The sequence below is a fragment of the Schistocerca nitens genome, chromosome 11 (assembly GCF_023898315.1).
Source record: "Schistocerca nitens isolate TAMUIC-IGC-003100 chromosome 11, iqSchNite1.1, whole genome shotgun sequence".
NCBI lineage: Eukaryota > Metazoa > Arthropoda > Insecta > Orthoptera > Acrididae > Schistocerca > Schistocerca nitens.
The window spans coordinates 190,296,732-190,314,349 of record NC_064624.1 but is presented as its reverse complement, the minus strand read 5'-3'; positions in this window follow the sequence as shown (position 1 = coordinate 190,314,349).

Here is a 17,618-nt window from a genome sequence, read left to right as displayed (position 1 = left end):
CTCCTCCTCTCTTGGCAGGTCCCTGGACTCGCACACGCATAGTGAACATTCGCGCGCCGGAGATCATCGCCATCAGTGTCTAGTGTGTGTGCTTCGTTTTGTCTTTCGTGCAGTTACAACTCAACTGTTCACATGTGCCGTCGCCGTTCTCCGTGTTTTGTGCGCCGTGTCAACAAGTGTTAGTGTTTTTATCGTCCAACGTGAACGGCTTCTTGTTTTTTGTTTTTTGTAACTACTTTCTTTGCCCGCCATTTTTTGTATTGTCTGTGTCACCTATATCATATTATTGTACCCCATAAGGCTGAACAGGAAAATTTGGTACAATACTTTTCACAAAAACACAAAAGTCCTGAATATCCTTCCACTGTAGCTGCTCCTTTTCAGTATTAACCCAGCCAAATGCTTTAAAAGGTGTGAGAAACATCATTCTTTAATATACTCAATGCAAGAGTCATAGAAGATGCCAGCATAAATATGAAATTGTTCTACAGTAATTCCACCCTCTTCTTCCAGCTTTCTTAGAGTCTCATGTACAAAGGATGTGATAAATCTTTCAGATTTTCATCTCCGGCGGTACCTCGTAATGAGTACCGCCCTTCGATAGTGGCATTTGCCCCTGATCAAAGCGTTAGCACATTTGCAGGGTCAGTCACACAGCAGCGGTCCAGCAGTCCAGCCAGCCAGCAGTGGTCCAGCCAGCCAGCAGCAGCAGCGGCGGTCCAGTCTGTGGCAGCAGCACCTGCAGGTCCCGAGTTCGAGTCTTGGTCGGGCACACAGTTTTAATCTGCCAGGAAGTTTCATATCAGCGCACACTCCGCTGCAGAGTGAAAATCTCATTCAGCACCTGCAGCGTTCCTGCCAGCCAGCCAGCCAGCGTTCCTGCCTGCAGTCGCCTCCCGCCACCACCAGCAGAGTGGGGCTTTGGCCCCAGTCGGCGTTCCACCGGTCTTCATCCGTCCCCTGTCTTCTTCTGTGCTTTTCGTCCTGTCCTGTCTCTCTTCCTCCTTGTCGTCATGTCAACCCCCACCACCACCGCAATAGTATATACTTATCCCTCTGCCGCCACCACTACCAGTATGTGGTGTGCCCAATCGCCCCTCCTTATTCCATCCGTGCACTTCTCACTCCCCTTTCGCCCTCACTCTTTGTTACCCCACCCTCAGCTTCTTCCTCCCGCACCTCCACCTCTGATCCTTTCCCTCCCCTCCCTCACCCTGTTACTGCAGCCCCCTCTAGTGTGGTGGCCCGGAGGGCGACGGTCGGTGCCCCACTCTCGCCCTCGCCTTCACCGTCACCGTCATTTACATCGTTGCCCTCACCTTCACCATCGCGGTCATTTACATCGTCGCATTCGCCTTCACCGTCGCCATCCCCATCTCCGGTGCCGGCTCCGGCGTCCATGCCGGGACCTGCCACTTCCCGCCACCTCCCTGTTGCTCCTGTCCCACACGCCACCTCTCACCCTTCCGTCGCCGTCAAACGCCCTACTGGCACCCCTGCCTCCTCTGCTTCCAAAAAGGCCCTGCCCCGTCCTCCTCCCCCTCCCCCCAGGATGCCATGGATGTCTTCCTGCCTGGCCCTGCTACCTCCTCCTCCTCCACCTCATCCCCCTCCTCCTACAAATACCTCCTCCTCCTTCACCTCCTCCCCCTCCGCCTACAAATACCTCCTCTCTCGTCCCGATCCTTCCGTCCTCGAGGCCTGGAACCTCTCGCTCCTCCTCTGCCAACACTTTCCCAGAGCCCCCATCTCCCTCCTCACTCCCCGAAGGGACTCCATTCTCATCTCCTCCCCCAGCCCCAGCCTTCACACAGACATCCTGTCCCACATCCCCATTACCCAGTTTCGCCTCAATGCCTCCCTCACCCCTGCTCCTTCCCTGTCCCCCTCCCGCCAACACCAACCCCGCATCGCCTGCCGACCCTCACTGCTGTGATCACTCGGCTTAGTCCGACGATCACAGAGGAGAAGGTGTTGGCGGAGCTCAAGGCGCACCCCTCATTAGAAATACGGCAGTCCGCCACATCTTTAACCCGGCTGGCACCACCCACCTTACGCGGGTGTTCTCGGAGCATGCCCCATCCATTGAATGTCTCTTGAAGGAGGGTGCCCTCCTTTTCCACCAACATTACAAGGTCGACCCCTCCAGTTTCCCTCATCAATCCCTCCGCTGCCAGAGGCGTCTGTACTATAACGCACATACTACATCTCAGTGCAGCAAGGCCCCTGTCTGCCAGCACTATAAACAGGCGTATCTCCTCTGGCAGTGCCCTAACCTACAGTCCCCTCCCTCCTGCAACACCTGTAATCTCCCACATCCCACCTACTCCCAGAAATGTGAGGCCCGACTGCCTCCCACCACTTCTGAACTCACCGTCCCTGTCCGCCCTCTGGACGCCCCACCCCTCCTGGCAATTCCCTTCGTCGCCCCCCCCCACCGCTGGGGACATCATCAGGTGTCTGTCACCTACTCCCATAATCAGGCCCATTTCACCTTCTCCCATCTCGACACCCTCGTTTAATTCCCTGTCATGGTGTGACAACACCGTATCTTGTTCAGTGACATCTGTTCCCTTCCTGCCAACAAGAACCTTTCCCTACACACCCTTGCAACCCACTGCATGGATGCCTTCCTCCTCAACAAAACCTTTCTTCAGCCCCAACACACTGTACCCACCTCGCCCTCTTCACCACTCCGATAATCCCCTCCCGATAGCCATTGGTCACCACCGCCAGATCCCTGTTCGGATTTTCTCCTTCCTGACCCCACAGAATACCTGATCCTTAGTCTCTTCCTCACTGGTCTTACCATCACCTGGGCCACCATCTATGTCCGTCCGAACGCCCCTATTCCTTTTGACTTCCTCTCCCACATTGACCATACCTTCTCCTCATATGAGATCGCCGCCGACCTTAACATCCATAGTCGTTCCACAGCCCAGTTACAACGGTGGCATCGATTCCTCCAAGGCGACGTCGTCCCCATTCCCCAGCACACCTGCCCTGAATCCCACTCCCGATGTCATCCTCTCCTCCACTAACCTCCTTGGCTGCATAGCAGTGGATGTCCTGAACCCCTTTGGCAGTGACCATCTCTTTGTCCTCCTCACTGTTTCAGATGGTAGTCGATCCCGTACTGACCCTCTTAATGACACTCCCCCGAAATACGTCCATGATTATTCCTGTGCCCACTGGAATACCTACCGGGATACCCTCTCTACCAAGGTCGATAGCCACCCCCTCACCTACCACCACCCTGATGATCTTACACATGCTGCCTCCTTTCTCCAGCAGACCTTGTCTGAGGCCATGGAGGTCAACATCCCTTCCGTCGCCATCCACCCCCACCATCCTACTTTAACCCCAACGGCTGTCCTCCTTCTCCGTGAATCCCGATGGCTCTACCGTGCCTTCCTTCACACACGTGACCCGGACACACTACGACACCACTGCAACTACAACGACACATCAGAAACTTGCTCACGGCTAAGAAACGCCAGAACTGGCGACAGACATGCACCCGTCTTAATGCTACACTTCCTATCAACTCGTCCAAGTACTGGTCAGCCTTCCGCCGCCTTACCAGGTCTAAGCCCCTCCCTACTACCCTCTCCTTCATGATGATCACCCCTTCCCTGATAACCGTAGTAAGGCCAATCACTTTGCCTCTTACCTTTGCAATGTCTTTACCATCCCCGACGATCCCCAGTTCAATTACTCCCTCTTCCCGGATGTCCGCAATCGAACTGACACTTCTGTCCCTCCCCTCACACCTGGTTTCCAGTACTTGGACATTACACACACCAAACTCAATGCCCCCATCACTACTCAGGATCTCATCGCTACACTCTGCACGAAACGCAACACCAAGCTGGTCACGATCGTGTCACCTATCGCCACCTTAGTGAAGCTCCTGCCGCCTTCCTCTCCAGTCTGGCCAGGCTCTATAATGTGGTCCTGTCCACCGGCTACTACCCCGACCTGTGGAAAACCTCCCGCATCCCGATGTTCCTTAAACCCGACAAACCGCCGGCCGTTGTCTCCTCCTATCATCCCATCAGCCTTACCTCGGTCTTCAGCAAGGTCCTGGAATCCATCCTTACCCGACGCATCCACCAGCATCTCCGCCAGCACTGCCTGCTTCCCGTTACCCAGTGTGGCTTTCGGCCGTCCTTCTCTAGCGATGACCTTCTCCTTCACCTCACTCATCTCCTTTCCGAACAGCTTAATTCCTATCGTTCCGCTATCTTCCTCTCCCTCGACTTCGAACGTGCCTATGACCGTGTGTAGCATTCCGGTCTCCTCTTCAAGCTCCAAACCATCGCCCTTCCTATTAGCTACGTCCATCTGATCGGGTCCTTTCTCTCCCAACGTCCTTCCTACGTCACCATCCATAACACGGATTCCTACACCTTCTTTCCCTCCGCCGGTGTGACCCAAGGTTCCGTCCTCTCCCCTCTTCTGTACCTTTTTATACGGCGGACATGCCGCCGCCTCCACCCCCCATTCACCTTGTCCAGTATGCCGATGACACCGCCTTCCTTGCCCTTGCCTCCACCCTGCAGCGCTCCCAACACCTTCTCCAGTCCCATCTTGACCGATTCACCACTTGGTGCAACCAGTGGTTGCTTAAGGTCAATCCTTCCAAAACCCAGGCGACCATTGTATGCAAAACCACCTCTTCCTTCCGCCTCCACGACTTTTATGTCACCGTCTATGGCCGTCCTATCACCCTCACGCCCACCCTTAAGTACCTTGGTGTCACCCTAGACTGTCGCCTCCCTGGACCCCCCACCTCTGGACAATCCAAGCCAAGGCATGCTCTCGATTCCATCTCCTCAAGCTCCTTTCTGGCCGTACATGGGGTCTGGACCCCTCCACCATCCTCCACACCTATAAATCCCTCATCTACCCTATCCTCTGCTACACCCACCCTGCCTGGATCGCCACTCCTCCTACCTTTTGCAAATCCCTTCAGGTCCTTGAACGCCATGCTCTTCGCCTCGCCTATCGCATCCGTCTCCCCTCCCCCAAGCGGATCCTGTACGACCTTATTCCGTTCCCCCACGTCCTCCTATTCCTCGAACAGGATCCTCTACACCTCCTGTAAACTCGATCACCCTCACCCGCTTGTCTCTCCCGCACGCGCCTGCCTGTATCTCAACGTCCCACCTGCTCTCCATCTCTCCACTCTCCTTACCCTCTCCCAAGAGGTGACTTCAACCAGCTCCCCCTCCCTGATGATGCCCTCCTCCCCTCCATCAACCCCACCTTCCAACTTTGATACTCCCCTCCCACTTCCTGTGTTTGTTCCTATGGGCACCCTCTCTCCCTTCTCTCCCCCTTCCCACCCTCCTCACTTTTTGCCCCCTCCTCCCCCCAGGCTTCCCTTACCCCCATACCTTCATTCCTCCCACCATCTCCTCTACCATTGGCATCTTTGCTCACCCATCTCCCCCCCCCACCACCACCACCTTCTTCCCCTCTCAGCAGGTCCCCGGACTCGCACACGTTTAAGTGGACATTCGCGTGTGAACAGCTACGTGTTATTTGTTTCTCTGTGTCTACTGTTTTTTTCCTCATAGTTTGTTCTGTATACTCTGTGTCTCCTTTGTATTTTCTTTGTAAAACTTATAGCTGAATAGCAGTGTAGTGTGCTGCTGCCAGCCCACCTTTCTGTAAAGTGTTAAATAACAATACAGAAAAAAATTCAGATTTTCTACATTGTAATTTGCCCAATAATTTGTTTATTTCTTGACAAACTTCCACTATTGTGATTTCTTGTTTCTCAATACATTTAATTGTTGTGGAGAAAGGTTTCAGCTGGCTAACAAGAAAATGCAGAAGAACAATAGACACAGGGTTATCAAAGAATTGTTTATGGATAACAGGACACTTATTAAGGGAAATGAAATATGATTTCAAAGCAGGAAATATCTTTACAATTCTTTCCAATGCTGGTAGCAGAGATAGCCACCTTGTCTTGCTGTGCCCAAGTACAGTTTTGTATTCAGTTTCAGTAAACTTACAGAATGACTTCAGAGATTCAACCCTTACTGTCTATATGTGCAAATGCCGGTAGATTTTGTTTACAATTATTTGGCAGTCGATGGGTAGGCAATCTGAGCCAGTTTGTAAGGAATTGTGCACCACATGTGCTGGACAGCCAACGCCTACTATATTATTCACTGTGTTCTGTTGCAGTTTATAGAGGAAATTGTTTTTTCCTTTCCTCTGCTTCCCACCAAAATTGGTGTTAGTGTTGTCTGCAGAAACTGCAATCACCTTTCCCTCAAGATCATATTTCTTTAAAACCTCCAGCACATATTTCTGAAGTAAATCTGAAGTTTCTCCAGCTAAATTAACCAATTCCAGCACTTTCACCGTGATGTCATTTTCAGGGTGAAAATACCCGATAAGGAGAGGAACCAACTTCAAATCCAGATGCCACGATGTATCAATCATTACAGAAATGAATCGAGCACTTTCCAGTTCATTTAAAATCTGCTGACCTGCATACGGTGCAATACCATTTGAAATGATTGCATTACATTTTGTGTGTCCACATATGAATTTAGGATTGAAAGGTTTTTAACAACTGCTGAAGTACAGTCCATTGACTTAAAGCTACGGTTATGCTTTGCACTGTGGTATGCAAACGTAGCTTCTTGTGCTGCCAACTGCCTATCCATTTCTGTTACTGATTTTAAGTTTACATACTAGTCACTCACACATTTATTTGCTCTTTTCGTTTGATCACTCATGCAATGTTTCTTCATCTTAACGTGATTCACAATGTCAGACCTTCCACCATGACCAATAGCAAATTTTGATCTGCACAACGTACATTCTACAGTTTCTCCACCACCAGTGATAAAAGGAAACTCGCTTTTTATATTGCTGTTTAAATTGCACTTTCGTTTTGGCATAATGAAACAGTGATTGCACAGTGCAAAGCATTAACAGTGTGGTGACGAAAGCCAGAGAGCAAGTGTTAGTGGTGTATAGTATCTCTGGACCGAAAGGACGGATTCAGTGGATCGATTTAGAAAAGAAGAAACTTTGTTGTTATTCGTAACCTATAGTGCGTTTAAAATTACTTGCGATTTTTGACAGTTCGGTACATGTTTGGGGTATGCTGAAAGTCATCACACGCTTCCTAGCGTAATAATTGCGCAGTTAATAGCAAGTCAAACAACCAGTAGCGTAAAATACTCTAGCCAAGCGGAATCATAAAAAAACGGGACATATGAGCGTCCCCAAAAAAACTTTCGGGACAGCGGGACATTTTGGTAAAAAACGGGACTGTCCCATGAAAACCGGGACGAATGGACACGCTAAAGTACCCCGGAGCAGACACTAAAGTTTCAAATGGTTCTAAGCACTATGGGACTTAACATCTGAGGTCATCAGTACCCCAGACTTAGAACTACACTACTAGCCATTAAAACTGCTACACCACAAAGATGACGTGCTACAGACGCGAAATTTAACCGACAGGAACAAGATGCTGTGATATGGGAATGATTAGCTTTTCAGAGCATTCACACAAGGTTGGCGCCGGTGGCGACACCTATAACGTTCTGACATGAGGAAAGTTTCTAACCGATTTCTCATACACATACAGCGGTTGACCGGCATTGCCTGGTGAGACGTTGTTGTGATGCCTCGTGTAAGGAGGAGAAATGCTTACCATCACGTTTCCGACTTTGATAAAGGTCGGATTGTAGCCTATCGCGACATTGCTGCTCGCATTGGTCGAGATCCAAAGACTGTTAGCAGGATATGGAATCGGTGGGTTCAGGAGGGTAATACGGAACGCCGTGCTGGATCCCAATGGCCTTGTATCAGTAGCAGTCGAGATGACAGGCATCTTATCCACATGGCTCTAACGGATCGTGCAGCCACGTCTCGGTCCCTGAGTCAACAGATGGGGGCGTTTGCAAGACAACAACCATCTGCACGAACAGTTCGACGACGTTTGCAGCAGCATGGAGTATCAGCTCAGAGACCGTGGCTGCAGTTACCCTTGAAGCTGCATCACAGACAGGAGAGCCTGCGATGGTGTGCTCGACGACGAACCTCGGTGCACGAATGTCAAAACGTCATTTTTTCGGACGAATCCAGGTTCTGTTTACAGCATCGTGATGGTCGCATCCGTGTTTGGCGACATCGCGGTGAACGCACATTCGAGGCGTGTATTCGTCATCGCCATACTGGCGTATCGCCCGGCTTGATGGTATGGGATGGGTAGTGTACTTAAACATAACTAACCTAAGGACATCACACACATCCATGCCCGAGGCAGGATTTGAACGTGCGACCGTAGCTGCAGCGCGGTTCCGGACTGAAGCGCCTAAAACCTCTCGGATCCAACGGCCGGCGTGGAGCAAACACAGGTGAACGATCAGTCCACAACGATAGCGTTCTCTGCAATTCGCCTGTACTTACGAACAAGCTGTTACGCAAAACGAGTAAAAGACAGCACAGCACTGTCGAACGAGTAATGAGCGAGCGAACACAAGCGAATCTGTTTCTTTGGCGCTTAATTCACAAACACAGATATACGATAGTACGCTACTGTAGCGAAATAGTTGCAATGGAAAGCAGTGATACCCAGACAGAATTGTAGTGTGTCTCAGCTCTGCTGTTGGTGATGCAGAAAGCAACGCAGCGATGGAAAAGAAAAATATGGGCGTCTGAATTTTTGCACAAGCTCAGAAATACATGGCGGTAGTGCACGAGTCATTGAATTAACAGCTCCCGACTTTATGAGGCCTGTGTCGAAATTTTACGTGTATGTCTGTGGACGATTACTGAATTCAGCTTGTTCGGTATTAAGTTTGAAACAGGTACTCCTGATGAGGAGTTCTTGATACCACTTCTGATGCACTAGATGTTTTTGACGAGATCGAGGAGGTTAGGTTAGGTTAGGTTAGAACCTATTTTACGTATGAAGTGGGCTATATTCTAACCTCCTAGGATGGCATGGATACGACGACGCCTCTGTGCTTGAAGACGAGAGTTGCAGTGCGGCTTTTGCTGTCATAACATGCACATAAATGAGATGTATCTGTGTCGAAACGTACGTGTCGAGTGCAGAACACTCTGTCCTCAGTTACTGTAATTGCTAGACAAGTTTCACATACATACGGGATGAAAAATAAACACCTTGCCATAGAAGTTATATGCGCTTTTACTTTGTGAAGCCACTTGCCTGTTCTCACCAGGGGTTACCGTCAGAAGGGACCACCGTCTTAGAAAAGAACAGGCCGTTAATGATTTTTTTTCCATTTTTATTTGCGCGTCTTACGAAAATATGTAGTTTCAGTGATACACTGTCCTAATGATCTCTCCAAAACGCATTGTTCAGAATGTGATTTATTATGCTACAGTGCCAGAATGTACGAATTCGATCTGTAAAGCTTTTCCTATGAGGTTATGAGTAGACAATATTTAATTTACGTTATGAAAGTACATGTTACTGTTATACATTGAAGAGGCAAAGAAACTGGTGTAGCTGCCTAATACCGTGCGGGGCCCCCGAGAACATGCAGAAGTGCCGTAATACGACGTAGCATGGACTCAACTCATGTCTGAAGTAGTTCTCAAAGTAATTGACACCCGGAATCCTGCTGAGCTTTCAATAAATCCGTAAGAATACGAGGTTTCAGTGGGGTAACCCGAATGATAAGACAGCTCAACAATGAAGGCGCTCTATCCGGAATTCAGAAGTTGTCAAAATGTTGGGAAGCTGTCACTAGCAGAAACACTAGGGAAAAACAAACAACAATAGTGAAAAAATGAGTGTGACAGGATACACATTACAAATTAATAACGCCACATGTGTAGTGCACAAGATTGCAAGCGACACGATCCACAACGAGGAGAAAGTGTAGCAAAATATGCAAGCATTACCACCTAAACGTGAATTACAATGACAAAAACCCTGTGTGGCACTTAAACTTTAAAAAGTACATTTGTAAATTTAGAAAAATACAAGTATTGCATGTATATATCTAGTGGATAAAAACATAAAAGAATTGACACTTATAGAAAACGGGTATCTAAGGGGAGTTACACTTAAATACCCAAAATATATGATCAAACAATTAACATAAATGAAGGTAGCTGCAGCATAAAATGTGGCTGCAAATGCATCATCTAAAGTATGTAAACTAATACTCAGCAAAAAAAAAAAAAAAATCAATTTACATACAGAATAACTAAAGTCGAAAAATTAGGTAAATAAATATTTTAATAATTGACATCGTGGTGTCAAGGTAGTTGTGATGCTTACTAATCGGCTGATCATTAAGCAGGTGATCATTAACTGCACATGCTTGATTGAGAATTTACAATTCTTCCAGAAGCCCAAAACAAAATCCAGTATAATTATATTCCTAATGAATAGCCTCATAAAGATAGAAGTGCTACACCCCCTTCCCCCCCCCCTACGGTCCATAAACTGCAGTGTAATGTCTGCCAAAAATTTTAAGTACACCCGACTGGTAGGAAGTTTTAAGGCTTAATTCAGTGAAGACCTGTTAACCAAGAATGGCCAGATGAAGCAGCATTCAGTCACTTTCGAGCATTTTAAGAGAACGGGGCATCGACCACCCGTGCTGGATGGTCTCCAGACTCTGCACTATGCCAAAAACAGGCAAGAAACGTGACCTTCTGGTTGAATTGGAAACTCACAAGCGTGCCTGAACAGTTAATTACCATCTCCTTAACGATCGGCTGTTTAGAAAGAATCAGAATTATTTTGACATCCTGATGTCAGTTTTTAAAAATTGTTTGGTTTCGTTATTCTGCAATTGAGTCGCTTTTTGCTGCAGATTGTTCAATGTATTTTTAGATGATGCATTACCTGCCACTTTTTATGCTATCGAACCCTTTGCTTATGTAATGCATTTGTTCTTGCACTTTCTTTTTTTAACTTGTACTCCACTTGGGTACCCCACTCTGATGATGTCAATTATCTTATATGTTCCAATGCACACAACACTTTGTCTTGCTAAGATCCCACAAAAGCATATGGACTCAAAGAAGACAAAGCATAGTCTACTGGAACATTGCACAGTAGTTGACAACATGCTGTTGATGAAAACATAAATATAACTGGAAATTCAACAGTGTAAAAATGGGCACAAATTCCCAAAGCCATTTATGGCACTAAAATAAGGCACTTCAAAAGTGTTTATACAGTATCTGTATCTTCACAATACTATGTCCTTCAGAACTGCATCCAAGTATGAAGCAACAGGCACTGTCACTGACAATTTTAGCAGTGGTGAACATTACGGGTTTAAGACCCGGACAATCCTCTGTATTGCTCTTCATCAGTGTGCCACATCAGTGTTGTTTAGTGCTGTTTCTCGTGTGCGTCAAGAGGTGTGCTTTTAATTGTGTCCTGCCTTGAGGTTCGCCGTCAGTGTTACGTTATGTGCTATGCCATCCGTCGCTACCTTTATGCTCCAGTCATACTGTGCCTTGTGTTCTTTTAACCGTCGCAGCGTGTGGCTTTTTGTGTGTGCTACTTTTAAACAGTTTTTTTTTATCTCCATTTTACAGTCACCCCGTTTTTTGTCTATTGTCTTCCATGATGTTCCCGTTTTTTATATCTATGTTCACCTTATTCTCTCCTTTGCTGTTTTTAAATGTCTTCTATTGTTTTGTTCTATGTCTTTCGGCTGAAGAGCAGCGCCTATGCTGCTGCCAGCCCGCCCCGATGGGGAATTGAAATACAATAAAGGAAAGAAAAAAAAAAATGTAACTTAGAATCAGGGCATGACTTTGTGCTCACCCGGTACAATTTCATGGCATTCATCTAGAACTTGACATCGTAACGCAAAAGTCACAGAAGCTCTGCAGTTTGATATTTATGGTGAATGAGGTTGACGATAGGATGGACAGGGAAAGAAATGAACAGTATAGTAATAGTTATCTGGCCTACTGTTCTGTAAACTCGATAGGGCTTAGAAAACTACGCAAAAACGTCCGATCCTTCCGAATGGGAAAATCTGGAAATACTACAGCTCGCGACTTTCATTTTTTGTTGCGAGAACTGTTCAAGAATGAGGTTTGGTCTAAGAGGAATGAGGAGCTGCGCTTGTGAATTACTGGAGGAGACAGCAAAATACATACTGTTAAATGGGCCAGGGAGCAGACCGTAGTGGCAGGCGCTGCTATGACCGTAAAGGAGCTGAATTGTAAGTGGTCGAGACACGTAGCAAGGCGAATGCAAGGTCCATGGTAGCTAAGGGAATGGAGAAATTCTCTAGTGCATTCGATTAAATAAGAAAAGAAAGCGAAGTACCCCGTTACTTGTACCTAACGTCGTACAATTGGCGACTCGTGGATATGTAATAACCCACAACACATTCACATGCATAATTCACTGTGTGGTAGACTTGGCCACTGTTTCTACGTTTCGATACAGTGTATCGATACGCAGAACTGTTTCACTGTTTCGGAACGGCTATGGTTTATTGTTTGGAAACAGTGGTGTTTCATTCCGCCCCTGTCTCGGATAACCGCACCAGATTCGATCTCGAGCCAGACACGGAAACTGTATCGCTGTTTCAAAATAAGTCTGCTTCAGTCCACCTGTGCTTGGGACGGACTAATTATATCGAAACAGTGATGTTTCATTCCGCTATGTGTCGGACGAAATTCGGGCTTGTCACAGGTACTGAAACACATTTAACATACCACTTCATGAAACACTTTCAAGAGTGTCGAAATCTTTTTGACAAGCAATAGCATGAAGCTTAAGATTTCCAAAAATAAAACTTCGTTTCTAGCTGCCTGCCCTATTCCGAAATGTTTATAAACATTAACCAAACAATAAAATAACGCACACTATTCACATTCTAAATAATAAATGTGTGAAAATCATTCAGTTAAATTTCACATTTTTTATAACATACGATTCTCTGTTCACGAACAGTAATCATATTAAGGAAACGCAACTAAGCCTGCAACATTTTGAATAGAAAAAAGCGTAGAATGGTTCAAATGGCTCTGAGCGCTATGGGACTTAACTTCTGAGGTCATCAGTCTCCTAGAACTTAGAACTACTTACACTTGACTAACCTAAGGACATCACACACATCCATGCCCGTGGTAGGATTCGAACCTGCGACCGTATCGGTCGCGCGTTTCCAGTCTGTAGCTCCTAGAACCGCTCGGTCACTCCGCCCGGCAATGGCGTAGAGTGACAGTTATTATACATATACACAAATTTAATGTAGGAGAATTGCAAGCAATCTGTTTGACGTATCACTGATAGTGTAATGGAAGCCGGCATGGTAGCTCAGCGTGTTCGGTCAGAGAGCCGGTTGGCCTCTGTAATAAAAGAACTGAGTGGAAGGATCAACAAACGAACTTTAACTGAAGTCATGTGACGTCCGCAACTACCAAACACAACGAACAAAATGAAAAAAAAAATGGTGAACGGGAATGGCTGGGAAGGACGGTGAAGTTATAGTAACGGTTCGAAACACCTTGAAAGACAAAATTTTTATCTGTTATATTTTGTTATTTATTGGAATTACTTGGCGTTATTTGTGAGTCTATAGTCACTGTGCCTATTATCCACAATGATTCCTTTTGTGTGCATGGAAATTAGCAGGATGGGTGTATTCCCCATACTAATGGAATGTGGGAATCGCAGTGCCGTATCCGTTGTTTCTGCAGTTTGCTCCCACCACCAGTTCCTTTCGAGGTGGTTCTTCTGTCTTCGGCTATGGCGTTACGAAGAACGGTGTGGGATTATTTTATGAAGGTGAATCCTGAGGAAATTAAGTGTAACTTGTGTTGGGCAGCACTGTCGATTAAAATTAGTTCAACCTCTTGCTTAAACAGACATTTGCGACATAAGCATCCAACAGTTAATATAAGTGAAACTCATTCGAAACCAGTTTTTTATGAATCAGGGCAGTGACGAAGTCAGTTCAACTTCCACAGCAGCTGTTCAGGAATGTGCCAGTTCAGTTCTGGATAGGTGTGGTAGACAAACAAAGATTACTGGATTTGCACCAAGACTGGTGCCTTCATCCAAGCGAGCCATAATAGACGAACAGATTTTAAGACTTGTTGTTAAAGAATATCTTCCGTTTAATGTAGTTGAGCGTGTAGAGTTTAGAAAAATAGGTCATTTAATAAATATTAAATGAAAACTGTGTACCCCCAGTAGAAAAACCGTCTCCAAAAGCTTACTTTCTCAAGTGTTCGACAACACACTAATGTGACTAAGACCTGCAGTGCAGGCTGCAGCCCCCATCTGCATTACGACTGCTTGATGGACATACGTGAAAAATGAGAATTATATTTCAGTGACTGTTCACTTCATTGACGAAAACTGCAATCTGAAGTCATATTTGTTACCTATTTTTAAATTCGATAAGCATACAGCTGAAAACATTTCCAGTGAATTACAAAATGAGGCTTCCACTTGGGGTATTACCAATAAAATTGTAGCTTGCACTACAGATAATACTCCTAATATGGTGAAGGCAGTGATGATGTGCAAATGGTGGCATATACCTTGTTTTGCACATACACTGAATTTAATTGTGCAAGTAAGCCTTGAACCAATTACACAGACAAGGACAAAAGTGAAGTCAGTAGTGGAATTTTGAGCAAGTCACAACAGAAATTAGCAGCAAAAGAAATGGAACCTCGTCAAAAGTTGTCTTATTAAGCAAAGGTTTACAAAAGCAATGTCTGAGACTGAAAAACTCAGATTACAGCAATGAAGCCATAAATACAGTAATTACTAAACTTGAGGATGGAATCTGTACCCATCCCGTTCAAAAGTTTGCAGATAAAGCAATTTCTTGGGGAGCAACATTAGTGGAGCATGGTATTCATGGAGCATGGATTTCCAAAAACTGGGCATCGATTAAAGAGAACAAAAGATGCCATAATTAACAAGTGCTGTTTAATACGACAGAAACCCACAAGGTGTTCTACAGACAATCCACAACCATCCAAACCATTTGAGGTGAGGACATTCAACTCTAGTAGTGGCAACATTTGGCAAGATTTTGACCAAGCTGTAGGACAGTAGATCCAAAGTGTAGAAAATCCACGTGCTGCAAGTATAGTCGAGCTTGATAAATATATGAAGATGCCAGATCACAATATCCGCTGCTGTGGTGGAAAGAAAATCATGTGTTGTTTCCTGCACTGTTTGAAATAATTAAACGACGTCTTTGTATTATGACCACCTCTGTTCTATGTGGGCGCATATTTTCAAAGCAGGAGCAAACAATAACAGATAGACGATCCCATCCTTCAAGCGAAAAAGTATCAAAAATGATATTTCTAAACTAATAATAGGTACAGTAGATCTACTCAGAAATGAAACACTAAAATTTCAATTTACTTTGTTCTGGACAATGTGCACTGAATTTGTATCCGACTGTATTTTGTTTAGTTCACTAAACCTTACAAGAACGTATTTCTCAAATTTGTTGCACACAGAAGACCTGTTTTTGTTCACCAGTACGTTTATTTATGTGTTTGAGAATAATTATCTGATTTATGTATGTATATGTTTGTGTGTTTATTTTTGTAAATGTGCTGTGTTTGGTTATTACACAATATAAGCGTCTTAATACTTGTGTATCATAAATAATTCTCAGGCAGTTCAACAATGGCACTTTGATACTTTTGTTTTTGTCACCGGATACTGTGATAAAAATTGCATTCCAACAGCAACTTAACTTCATCTCTGATTTCCTAGGGACGTTTACAATAAAATGAAAATACATATGCTTGCTGTAAGTACTTGAGTGATCTCCACATGACTTTACATCGAACAAACTTCTTTAGCAAGAATTATAAGTGGTGTACAGCCAGATCTGCCATGATGTAGGTATCACAAGCGCATTGCACTGTATGAATTGTTTTAAATTTTAGTCTGGATTTTATACTTCAAAGAAACATACCGACCTCTGCATTTCAATTAACTTAAAGTATTTTAACATGTTTTCCAGTTCTATCAAGTGTACATTTTAAGAGCTGTATTCAACTGACTTGTAAATGTTTGATGAAAAACTGCCATACTTGACCATTGCGTTATATGCTCCAGTCTGTTATGGTAATTTTTTGATCTGCGTGCATGAGTCACTTTGAGGGCCTCTGTGTGACAAACAACAAAACATTTAACTGTAAGAAAAGTCTGAGTGGCACACTCATAAATACTAATTCACTGCCTCGCTTCCCAGAATGCCTTTCTCGATAAATTATATCTCATGATATGCCTTTTCAAGAGCACATACAGACTTTCACTCATAAAACCTATCAAAATTAGGAGTTAGAATACAGGGAAACGAGTCTGGCAAAATCTATTATGTCAAACATACCAACTCTGTTCTCAGCCAATTAAAAAGTATGAAAATCACACGACATGAAAGCAGCGCATTTGCTGCAGGAAATACGAAACTACCAAGACACCTAAGAGAAAGTTTCATACTTTCTGCGATATTATTCGCGCTCTCGCACCTCACTTGTGTTTATATGGACATACTTATACAGTAGACATTCAAGATGATAAAATCTATAGGTCTATTCGATTACAAATCACAAACTGTTTCGTTACAGCGTAACTAAACATTACATTACAAATTGAGTTATTTCGAAACAGTAGTGGTGGGCAGGAAATCGCCTATCTGTTAGAAATCGCAGTGACTGAGAAGTCACAGATATCACAGTAGCAACTTTACAAAATCTAACTGCGATTTCAGTCACAGTTAGCAGTCGCAAGTAGTATTTCACATTCAAAGACGTGAGCCATCTATTGGTCGAATTTAGCATGCTTTCTGCGATTTCAGTGACAAGTCGCAACTAAGAGTCACAAGTAGCAACTAAAAAGCGCGGTTAACAGTGGCATCTGTTGGCCGAAGTTCGTACTACGTCCATCTCTGCAGTACGCTATGGAGTCTAACTGCGATTTCCGTGACAAGTCGCAACTAAGAGTCGCAAGTAGCAGCTAAAAAGCGCGGTTAACAGTGCCATCTGTGGGTCAAAGTTCGTACTACGCCCATCTCTGCGGTACGCTATGGAGTCTAACTGCGATTTCCGTGACAAGTCGCAACTAAGAGTCGCAAGTAGCAACTAAAAAGCGCAGTTAGCACTGCCATCTGTTGAGCAAAGTTCATACTACGCTATTCGCTACCGAGTCAAACTGCGATTTCTGTGACAAATCGCAACTAAGAGTCGCAAGTAGCAACTAAAAAGCGCAGTTAACATACTTTTCCTAGTGTCATCTGTTGACCGACGTACGTACTTCGTTATGAGAGCCTTGTGCCTCACGAGATCGATGTGCTGTGTGTGCATATGAAGGGCTTATTTCAATAGTGGTACAAGTCCATTTTTGTTAATTTTGAGATATAGAGTCGTAAAGTTACATGAGCGCTATAACGCAGATTCCTACACCTTTTTCCCCTCTGCCGGTGTGCCCCAAGGCTCCGTCCTCTCCCCCCTTCTGTACCTCTTGTACACGGCGGACATGCCGCCGCCGCCAGCCCCCGTCCACCTTCTCCAGTTTGCCGATGACACCGCCTTCCTTGCCCTTGCCCCCACCCTGCAACGCTCCCAACACC